The sequence below is a fragment of the Hippopotamus amphibius genome, chromosome 5, assembly GCF_030028045.1.
Source record: "Hippopotamus amphibius kiboko isolate mHipAmp2 chromosome 5, mHipAmp2.hap2, whole genome shotgun sequence".
Taxonomy (NCBI): Eukaryota; Metazoa; Chordata; class Mammalia; order Artiodactyla; family Hippopotamidae; genus Hippopotamus; species Hippopotamus amphibius.
The window spans coordinates 82,838,183-82,850,171 of NC_080190.1; the positions used below are offsets into that span (position 1 = coordinate 82,838,183).

At 39.4% G+C, this 11,989-nt stretch overlaps 1 long non-coding RNA gene across 1 annotated transcript; it reads left to right on the plus strand.

Moving 5' to 3' along the window:
- Window positions 1-1,550: 1,550 nt before the first annotated feature.
- LOC130853368 (uncharacterized) lies at window positions 1,551-11,614 on the plus strand. Its single transcript, XR_009053731.1, has 5 exons — window positions 1,551-1,747; window positions 2,290-2,371; window positions 2,774-2,935; window positions 9,540-9,662; window positions 11,530-11,614. It is a non-coding gene; the product is annotated as an uncharacterized LOC130853368 (long non-coding RNA).
- Window positions 11,615-11,989: the final 375 nt, after the last annotated feature.

The following is an 11,989-nucleotide window of genomic DNA, read 5'->3' on the forward strand; positions in this document are numbered from 1 at the left end:
TGCTGAGGCTGGACGAAGCTAGTCTTTTCCCGCTCTAATTTCTTAAGATTAGAAAAAAAAAAAGAAAATCAGTTTAGTAGCAAAAGGAAAGCCATTCAGTATGATACTCTCGAAAGCTGGCATAAGGGAAGTGATTGGAAGGTAAAGCAAAGGGAGCAGTTCTAAGCAGCAGCACGATGGGTAGAACAAATCTGAGCCCCGCGCTGAGATTCACATGGGTTTCCCCTGTGTGGGCATTAAACATCTAAAGTCTGAGTCTGGTCCCTGGAGCTTACTCCAGTTGAGATGCTCTTGTGAACACACCAGAGCTCCTGCGCTGGCAGTTGCCAGGGCAGTGTGAAGAAATGGTTCTTACCAGAAGACTGATGGAACTCTGCCCAGAGAACATGCAGCTGTGGGAGGGTTGCAACCCTGTGCCCCCAGCAATGTGTGGGTGCTGTCCAGATGGTGGTATATCTAGAGACTGCTGATTTCCTACCTGTCACCCTATATCCACACGTAGAATCATTGCCTTCATTCTTTAGAGTGCAGTTTCTATTAATGGCATGATGTTGCAACCATACTAAAGCTTCTTAAACTCTGACCCTGGCATATTTGAAGGAGAAAAAAAATACAGCCACATGTCATCTGAATTTCTGTGGCTACCATCCTAGGCTCCTGGTACTTGGCCAGAAGTACTGGAAGACTGGAAGAGCATGTGTGATATTGAGGGCTTTCCACCTTGAAAAAGTTATAAATACGTGTTTGAACATATTTGTTTCTATGAATACATCCACACATACTGTGGAGAGTCATGACATAAAGGAACCTTCTGTAATAGATGTGAGCACCTTCCTTCTAAGCAGCAGCATTTTATGAGACAATCCTACTGGTTTTCAAGTTGCGAATATGCTATTTTAGAAATACTCTCCCTCCGTTTGACCTCTCCCTGTAGCCTACCTCCCCTGTGCACAGAAAGCGTTCAGATATTACAGAGACTTTTGCATGTGGAGGAGACAGACTCTGTGGAGGGTCCAAGAATCAGGCCAAATAAAATCACAGGAGCTCTTAACCATCCGCATATTATACACAGAAGCTGTTAGTCAGCAGCCTATGTGTAAACACAGGTACAGGTCCCCATTTAGAGTAAAATTTGGGGTCTTGATGTAGGATAACTACTTACTGTGTCAGAATTTAAAGAGCTAAGTGAAAAATACAGACAAAGGAGAGATTGAGGTCACACTCTCCCAAGTCTGCAAGGAAATTTGGAGGAGAACTGGAAGGAATTCAACAGCCGTTTGCTGCCAGAAGCCTCCTATTGACTTTTTGGAAAGAGCATGATGAAATGCACTTTTCTGGAATCATATCTGGATGCGGGTTTAACTTACATTTAAGACACTCACTAAAATCCTTTAAAAGATATCAGTAGGAAGACACTGACAAAATAGCAAACTAACCTCATGGATAATGTTTGAAAATAATAAAATGATAAATTTTCTCTCATTAGCTTGCTTACTTAAAAAGGTAAGTTGCCTACATACACATTCAGCACTAAGGGAACGGAAAAAAAAACAAAACCAAAACAACAGAAGATGTTACGATTCTAGAAGGTTAAGCATGATGTGATAGCTTTGTGTTTATTTTTGCCTTCATATGGATGTTCAGAAAAGTTATTTAGAGCATAAATTTTATTCTTGTCATCCTTTTTCAGAAGCTAAAACTTTAAGACAGTGAAAGATCAAGTGATTTGCATATTGTAACATTAAAGGTGAGTGCCAGAACTGAAATCCAGGTATGAGTATTTTTGTCTAGCAATATAGTCTAAAACACACTATTTACATTTTGCATTTTATAAAATTGTGTAAGCACAGCTTAGAGGCCTAGGAGAAGAGTGTTAACATTTGTGAGTGTTAACAAAAAGCGTGTTAAGATTTGCCTATCTATATCTGTATTTACAGGAAACAAGGATGTTCTAGTATAATTCATAGGACAGGTGATCTAAAGAAAAATTAACCATCACAACTGATAGAGGGATATGGTAGAGGTGAGAGACAGTTGCCACCACACCATGCCTAGTATGGGACTCCTTAAATGGCAAACCATTTTGCACTGGTGAAACTTAGATAGAATTTAGGAACCATAGATAAAAGTTAATGTTGGTGTTTGGATAAAAAATTCAATTCTGGGATTTAGTTGAGGAAATGGTTTGGTCACTCACCAAATTGGAATACTGCACCTCCAACTCTTTATGCCCTGTTTCCTTAAAAACAAAGAGGAAAATCTCATGAAACCATTAAATTCCTGTTGTAGGACTCCAGTTCTGGCTACTTTGCGCTGACAGGTAAATACACTGGGGCTACAGGCACTGAAAAGAAAAAAACCATGGAGTCAGGTATGTCATAGAATTTCCTCGTTATGAAGGGGCTGTAGGAAGCAAAATGATCATAGCTTATTCAAATAAACTTTCATTGTTATTGTTTGTGTTTCTTATGAAATAGAAGTTAGCCAATATGAACTAGATTTACTTTCTCTTGACAAGATGCAAATATATATTTTGCAAAAGAATGCCAGTCAGCAGGAAAATTTGGCCTTTACCAATGGGGCTTCAATAATCTGTTCTGGTGACTTACTTGCTCTGGTCTAATGTGTTTAGCAAACACAGACAAAATAATGTTGCTTAATTATTTTATATATATATATATATATATATATATATATAGGTGATAGTCCAATGATATCCAAAGATCCAAACATTAACAATAAACTTTTCTCCAAACTTTTTTTTTTTCATCAGTTTTACATATAAAGGAGACACAGAGAACTCCCTGCAGAAGGAAAAAAAGGAAGGAAAGTTTCAAAGACTAATTGTGGGCTGTAGTTTATTAATTGGAGTGAATGTCTTGTGTGCACTGGGACATCCATTCCTGGGCCCACATGGTAATGCCTCTTTGCCAAGGTGAGTGCAAAACCATGGAGAGAGTTAAGATTCACACTCAAAATTGAAGTTCACACAGGGAAGAAGGAAACTAAATACATGGGAGCAAATAGCCTGGGTTTGAGCCCTAGCTAAAGACCATTGATGGACAGAAATAGAGAAATAGATTTCCTAAAGTGACTGCCTCAATATAGCATGTTTACTAAAAAGCTTGTCACAGACAGCTGAAATGCAAATACAGATGAACTTTGATGGGCTTGTTGGCAAGCCTCCTCAGCCCTTCAAGCAAATTCCTGAGTGATGAAGTTGGTTCTGAAGCATACCTGGGAACTAACACATGTGAACTTCCTAGGGGCTGTTATCTCTTAGCATTTAAGAAGTAGCTAGATTGTGAACATTTTTCAGACAGCTTTTATTCTTTCTACCTACCTACCTATCATCTATGTATTAACTATATCTATCTATCTATCTATCTATCTACCTATCTATCTATCTATCTTTGCATTAGCACACCAATTATTTTTTTAAAGGGTTTTTGTTTTTATTTAATGCGTTTTTTAAGTCTTTAATGTAAAAATTAAAAGACTTTAATTTTTAAAGTCTTTATTGAGTTTGTTACATTATTGCTTCTGTTTTATGTTTTGGTTTTTTTGGCGGCGAGGCATGTGGGATCTTAGCTCCCCGACCAGGGATCGAACCTGCACCCCCTGCATTGGAAGGCGAGGTCTTAACCACTGGACCACCAGGAAGTTCCCCAATTCATTATTCTTAACGATGACTAAGACATCAGTGTCTGTTTATTTTATTAATTTGGTAAACAGAGGGACCAGCACAGTAGGGAATTTGCCTTGAGACAAAGAAATGTACAGTTAACAACAGCTAGAATTCAGGTTTCCCAAACTGCAGTTCTTTCTTTAGCCCACTGGTGGGCTGCCTCCTATTTCTAGTTCCTTTACAGGTTCTATTTTACATACATGTACATATCTGCACAGGAGATGGCTGTGGGACCATAGGTTCTCCCCATGCAGCTGGCATGTGACCTGAGGCAGGTCACTGGGACACTCTGGGCACGTGTCTTTCTTGAGCGGAAGAGGGGATGTTGAACTTGATGCCATTTCTGCTGTGACCCTTCATGTGGTGGGAGAGGGTAAAGGAAATGAGGAGAATGTGGCAAGCCCAAGCCCAATGTTCTTCTGACACATATGTGATCACAAAACAATGCAGAAAAATGATGCAAGTACCTGGCCATTATTTAGTGGGCATTGTGCCAGTAAATAAAGCTGTGAGGTTAAATGGCTACCAGACCATCACATCATCCGAGAACACTATGTCTGCTTGGTTTGGGCTCAGATCCCACATTAGGAGTGTCTAAACCACAGTCTATACTTAGTTTAAGTTAGCCAGGGCTAAAGCATCTGTAGCAGCGTTAATATGCCCAACTAAAGTATCTCAAAGCTTATGGAAAATATTTCTTTCCACAAGAGACTGCCATATATATATATATATATATATATATATATATATATATATATATATATATGATGCGTAAATACTCAATATGCTCAGTATACTCCAATACTCAATATACTATCCACAAGCCTTTCAGGTTACTCAAGAGGGCCACAGTTGAAGGAAAGAGAAGAAAAAAACAAAACAAAACAAAACTGTTCCATACACTGACAGGCATTTGGCTGAATAGGTCAGCAGGATGTGGAAACTTGTTTTGAGGTTTTCTTGTATTCTCACCCAGGATTCCACTGCTTAATAGCTATGTGACTTATTTGCTGGCTATATAGTGAATTTATGAAGGATGTTGTGCAAGTAAGTTCTAGGAATTCTGATGTTTTGAAATTTGTTGTGACTTTGTTAACTATAGTGAAATATTACATTCACGACTTTCTATACAACTTTTGTTTATTTGGGTGTGATTATGAAAAAACTTAATGAAGTTTCTTCAATTCTGTGTATTTCAAAAATGGTGGTGGTGGGAAGCCATTATGTGTAGATGTTTCATTTCAGCTGTTCTTCAAAAACCAAGAAAAAAGCATGTTCTCTACTTTTCATATAAAGTTGACTCAATTTATTTTAAAATGAGCGTTCCAGAATCAGACTTCCAGATTCCATGAATTGAGAGTGTGGAAAAGGAAAAGCAGCTCCTTTTAGCTGTAACAGGAGACATTCTTTCAAAAGCCTGGAATGCTGAAGCCCTCTTACACTGAAAACATGTCAGGACATGCCTTTTTGGGATGCTGTCAAGTGGTTTAGGCTCAGAATTCTACATTCCGTACTTTTGAAGTTGTTTTCTGTTGGCAGACGACTTCTTGATTATTTTCACGTGGTGGGTGTTCAGGCCAACCTCTCCTGTTCCAAGTAATTAAAAAAAAAAAACAAAAAACCATACTTTGTGAAGTGTCCGTACTTTAGCAAAAGTTGTGGGTTGTGTGAGTACTGGGCTTATAATGATTAATCCTCTGAGCCTTGTCACAGTTCATAACAGAAGTGAAAAATCAGACACACACTACCTAGAATGCTTTATTTTCCAAAGCTCGCTCCTGCTTCTTAAAAGTGTCACCATGTTAAGGAATGAAAAATTACAGTGACGGTGAAAATGTTTTCACCATTAAGGAGCTCTCATTTCCCCAGTAAAACAGGAATTTCCATTCCCTTCAGCTTCTTTTTGGACCAAGGCTGGGAATGGATTAAGGGGCAAATAAATAAATGGACAAGTCAGTGGGGTTTCCTGCTCCTGCCTCAAAAAGATACAGCTTCCCCCGCAGGCAGGACATGCAAGTTAGATACAGGCCAGTTCTCGGGCTCCACAGAGCCTCTATTTTTAGGCAGTTCTGATTCATGGATTGGAGAATTGCACTAATTAGTATAGTGTACAGCATGGGCCTGGTTAAATTAAAGTAGATGCTCCGCCCCTCCCCACTCCTCACTCTGACCGCCAAGAGTTCATTTCCCAGGCGCTACTATCTGTGAGTCCCAGACAAAGGGATCACACTGAAAACCCCATCCATGTTTGCCTAATCATAGGCTATGTAGTAGTAGAAGTTTTCATATTTCTTGAACACCAGCAGGATTCTCAGCTTGTCCCAGAACAGAGAGGCATGATGTTGGATGACGTTTAAAAAAAAAAAAAAAAAAAGATGTCATCTCATTTCACTTTTGGGAATTATTTTTTAATTGTCTGTTTTATTGGGAAATTTCCCAGAGATGTGCAATGAGAAACTAGCCTGGAAGAAGACAAACAGGACGGGCATAACAGAGTCAGAGTTCTTTTAAAATACTTCGTTTCACAGACCGAGAATACCACTTGTAAATCTTTTTTATGCTTTTATTATGCTGTATAAATTATGACATTTTATGTGAAGCCAATAAAGCTAGCATAAGCAAGAAAGTTTCTTTTTTTAAGCTTTCCATAGGTAGTATAATTTAAATAATTCTATGGTAGAATTTCAACACCTCTGATTGAACACTGTTGTTTACGAAGTAAGAACAGTAATCCTCATGTTAAAAGGTAGTATTGCTACCCTAGGCAGCAGATGGTGTTATTAAATACACAGGCAAAGTCTAAGGTCATAAGGAACTAACAATTAACCAGAAATACGATCTGTCACAGTCGTTGAATGGGTAACCTACCAGATATATGCCACTTGTATTATCGTGTGTGCTGGGTGGTGTATTGTCAAGCTTCGGAGCAGTTACACAATCGGTTTGGAAATATTGTAATTATATTCTTGTTTAAGCATTTCGTGAAACCAACAAACCAGAAAGAAAGTGAAAATCAGTGTGATTTCCTCATAATATTGCTTTCTCTTGCCCGCTTTTGAAAGATACTTTACTGCTTCAGATTGCACAATTTCATGGCAATCCCTGAATATAATTGGTCTCCCCAAACTAATACTGTCAGAATTTTGGATTTTATACTGCTCATGTGGGTTGTTCTAAGACCTCTTTATGTTATCCTAAGCATCATTTTTGCCCCTGCAGATTGTGTAGTGTGAAAAGATTTCAACCTACACAAGTACCAACAGAGTGATGGCTGGAAAAAATGTTAGTGCAGAGAAGGGACAATGAATTAGGGGTGGGGCGCAGTGGGAAGGGTAGTCGCAGACTTACCGGCCAAGTAATGAGGACACTTAAAATACGGAAGTGGGCTCAGTTTCTATTTGTAAACCAAATATAAATATATCAATAAAGTAAGAGCTTTATACATACAGCCCAATTCCTCGTGAAGGTTTTGCAAGGAGAGTTCGACACAGAAAATGTGTGACCAGTTTCCTTTCCAGTTCGGACTTTTGAGGATGAGGAGCTGAATTCTAAATTCACTCCTAGGAAAAATAACCAACAGGGCAGCAACCAGGCCTGAATCACAAAGAACAAACTACTTGGTTAGGAAAAGTGAACCTCGGCCCATTGGCCAGAACTCCAAAGGGTATCAGAGAGCTGTAACTCCAACCATTGTATCAACCAATCTGAAAAACAGCATCTGGAAAAGCGAAAACATCCCCAGTGCCCCAGGTGAATAGAAGATGAACAATGGAAAACAGGGTCCGGAGGTCACTGGCTAATCAGAGTAAATAAATGGCTGGATTCTAGTCTTCGGACAAAAACTGTTCTTTAAATTCCTTGCTGTTGAGTTTGGTGAGGAGGTCTGAATCACAGAAAATGCATGCTAATAAGAATGTTTTTCTTATACGGTTTCACGTATGTAAGTATTTTTATTTACATTCCTCCAAATTTAAATTGAGTAAGGAAAACACAGCATCTGACGGCACAGACTCCCAATTTGAGACCTTCGTCTACCAGCTCAGGTAGCTTGATTTCTCCATGTGGCCAGGACTCCTGCTGACACTTCCAGCCGTCCTCAGAAAAGCCACTGAGCTACCCTTGGGTTGAATGAATGAGAACTTTCTGGAGAGCGGAAGACTAGTGGAGGTCCAGCTGGAAAAACATATGGCCGCAGAGGCGGAAAGAGTGCTTCAGGCCCGGGTGCTTTATAAAAAATGTCTGGAGGCTCAAGGCAACCGTTACAACCTAAGATCTCACTAAGCATGATGGATGTTCCTACTTCTAGGACTGCCTCCAATGTACCTGGACCGCAGCCAGCGCTGCATCCTCAAGCGCCCCTTGGGATGGTGCGTGCAGGATGGTTTCACCTCACAGCCCACCTCCGAGGCCAGGATTCCACGCCTGCTCCCTCCTTCCCACCCCCACGCCCCACCCCCAGGGGAGCCCAGGAGATGCCAGCTCATTGCGCCTTCCCGAAAGAAAACAAAGTTTGCAAATCACTGTAGACTGTTTTATAATAGGCAGGTCAGAAGGGAAAATGAGGATGGTAAATTCTCGTCTTAACCACGCATGAGCTCAGCGCATTTTTGAGCTGCACAGTTACATAGAATGAGCTCAAGGAGCAAAACCAGTTAGTCTGAGTTTCAGACCAGGACACCGTGAGCTGACTTCTACAGGTAAAGGCACAACCTTGAGGTCTTAAAACAGTCCCTCCCTGCCCAATGTCATTTCCGAAACAATGGAAAGGAATACTTGATTTTCCATGTTAATTCTCCACAATAATCATCTCTTATTGCTAATAACCATTCATGCTGTGACTGAGCTTTAAAAACATTCTATGTGGAACACTGTATCCCTTAGAAAAGATAAATTAGGAGGCAATCATTTAGAATTATTTAAAAAAAAATTTTATAAAGTCTGTAATTTACAGGATTGTAAAATAAAAAAAGTTCCTTTAGAATACTCACATAGTATTAGGTCTTAAAAAATGTAACCATACTTTTAAAGATGCCCGCAGATGGTATTGGAAAGGTAGACACGCATACCTCGTTTTATCCTCAACTGCAGCATCCATAATGTAGTCAACGATGACACCATGATTCTTCTTCAACAGATAATACCGTCTGCCTTCAACTTCTCTGATGGATGCTTCACCACCATTTTCCTTACGCCGTGGCAATTGTAGAAGCAGCAATGACTGTAGTCACAAAAATCAGGGCCTAATTTTATTACCCAGTCATTATGACAATTACCCTTCCGGTTTTCTCTTTGTGTACACACATTTCCAAAGCACGTGTTTTCATTACTGGACAGAGAAAGGCCAATAGGTCAGTTACACACTCTCCAAGCTGATAAAGCAATGTGATTAACTTAGGATGAAAAAGAAGTAATTACAGCCCTTTATACTGAGGTTATATTTTTCCTCTTAGGAACTCAAAGCAAAAACCAAGAAGACTAATGTGTTTGTGTGTGTGTGTGTATATATACATATTATACATATAATATATATGCATACATTATTCAAATAATACTATATTATTGTACATAATTATTATGTATTATTCATATATTATTAAAATATATATTTAAAAAATAATGTGAGGTAGTATGTTATTGGTTCAAAATAAGCTTTCCATCCATCTGGCCAAAAGGGGAAGACTACCTGGGCCTAACGGGGAAAGTCTTTGAAACCCCAACATTTTCTAAATATCCAGAGAGAGAAAACAAAGTCATTTCTCCTCAAGTAAAGCTTTCCTCTTCATGGGGCATCGGGAAATACACAGAGGTAGGTATGGGCTGGAGACTAGCTAAATGTTTGTTCTTTTTTAAGGGCTGCAGACTCCCAGCTTCCCTGTGGCTGCCTGGCTCTGTTTCACATGGTGCTAAGAGCTCCGAATCCCTGTCTCCAGCCACTCTGAGGTTTAAGTCATGGGAGAGTAACTCATGCTCCGTGGTGGGTGCCAATTCTCTCTTTGCTGCCATATTACTATGTGAACACAGGCAAATTGCTTTTCTGTACTGTGCTTGCTTCTATAAATTGTTATAATAACAATAAAAAGACCAAGTGACAAACGAATGTGAGATTTACTGATATGTCCAGAGACCACTTGGTATGGGTACACATGACCCAGTGGTTAGGAGTGGAGGCAGTTCTGCAACTTTTACCAGCTGTGTGATCCTAGGCAAGTTTAACTCTCTGTGCCTCCATTTCCTTACCTGTGAAATGGGTATAAAAACAGTACTTTCTGCAGAGGTTGATAGGAGGATTAAATGACATGAAAACTACCTTGAACAATATAAGGCACACAGCACCCTTCCCACCAACACTGGCTTTTGTCACGCCAGGTATTTCCAGACTAGGCTGAAACAGGCGCTTGTTCTAAAACCAACCTGTTCTTCCACCTCGGGCAGCCAGACTTCAAGATCTTACTTGAGGAACAACCCCTGCTGCTCAGCATCTCTCCACACCCACCACTCCAGGAAGTAGTTATCACCCAAGCTGCCAATGAACTCATTTTGACCATCTCTAAGAAACTCTTATCTCTAATCCATTCTGAGTCATCTACCACTATCGCTCCTTGAATTTTCTTCTCACTTTGGCTCTTAAAGTAATATCCTGGACCTGCTGAACTTAAGGAAGTTAAGAACTTAAGAAGTCCCCATGCACGTGTTTTATCTATTCTCTGCCCACTCCCCACCCACCACCTTCAGGCTGGAGGTTTCAGAACTCAGCTGGAGGTTTCAGTACTCAGCACACAGTAGATGCTCAATAAACAAACATTGTAGTACAGCCTTGAACTGCCATGTTCAAGTCCTTCCTCACCTCTGTCCCTTTGTGGTGTTTTCCTGATATTGGAGCCCTTGCTGCTCTTCCTGGAATCTCTGCCTCAGTGAGGTAAACCCTTTAAGATCACCTGACTTTGTTATCCATCATTTTCTTCATTTGAGACTTGAAATTCTTTATAGTTAAGTTGAAATTGTTTTGAGCTTCCTTTTTTTTTTTTTGGTGGGGGCCATTTTTAAGGTCTAAATTTTACTTTATTCAGAAAACAGACTTAAGAATTAAGCCCCCAAACATCAAAACCACACACAATTCTTCTGAAAAGAACTGCTCTTGGGATGTAGAAGATGCCCTTTAATAGGGGAATCATATCCTCTGAGAGGTAGAACCGCAGAATATGCGTTTAAAAAATAAAGTTCCTTTCTCAAACATGGTAAGGTGTGATAACTATTGGTTCAACCTCACCCTGAATCCCTGCAGCCACACATTTTAGTGTGGGGCGACTTCAGTGGAAGAAAGGGTACCGATGAGAATCAAGGTTAATTGAAATAATAGCTTATAACTTAAAAAAAGAAATAGGCTGACTTCCCCTTAAAGACAAACACGCATATTTCCTGAAGTCAACTGTACATGATTTTTAAAAAATTGCCCATTATTTTGGATTATTCCCACCATTAGGTACAATAGGGTTCATGACACTTTTAGGGACCCATGAAAATATTTTAATCTTAATATTTTTAATTTAATTTTTAATTTTGTATTGGAGTCTAGTTGATTTACAAAGTGTTAATTTCAGGTGTACAGCAACGTGATTCAATTATACCTGTACATATATCCATTCTTTTTCAGAGTCTTTTCCCATGTAGATTATTATAGAGTATTGGGTAGAGTTCCCTGTGCTATCATCTTAATTTCTTTTAAAATCAGAAGGGAGAAAATAACCATAGTGAATTTAGAATAATTAATTCAGTCTGGATTATATTTGTCTTTATACCACTGTAGTTGTAGGATATAATTTTTTAATTTTTTCTTTTTTCAGTGGAGAAAGGAGCCTACAAAAGCAAAAATGCCCACAGCATTTCCAGGAACCACGGAAGTCTTCATGCAGCCCTCGTAATGATGACAGATTTTGTTTAGGTTCATGTGTTCATAATAGGTATTCCTGGAGTATTTTTCACATTTTAAATGTATACATTGCCCAAGACACAGTCTTTGGTTTTCTAGTTTTCTCTGTTTGTACTGATCCGTCAGAGGCCTCATCCATTTCGTTGCTTTTGTTCACCGTGTATACATATATAACTTTGGAGTCTCTCCCCTTTTATCCTTGGGTCCAACCCTAACTTTGAACTTCCAGCTGCCCACTGGGCCTTTCCACTTGTGTATCTTATCATTGGCTTGAAACTAACCAACACATCTTCCCCTGAGCTCACCCTCCCCTCCTCAACTCTCTCTCTGTTCTCCTGTCTATTAGAATCACTACCAGTTTGTAGACATTTAAG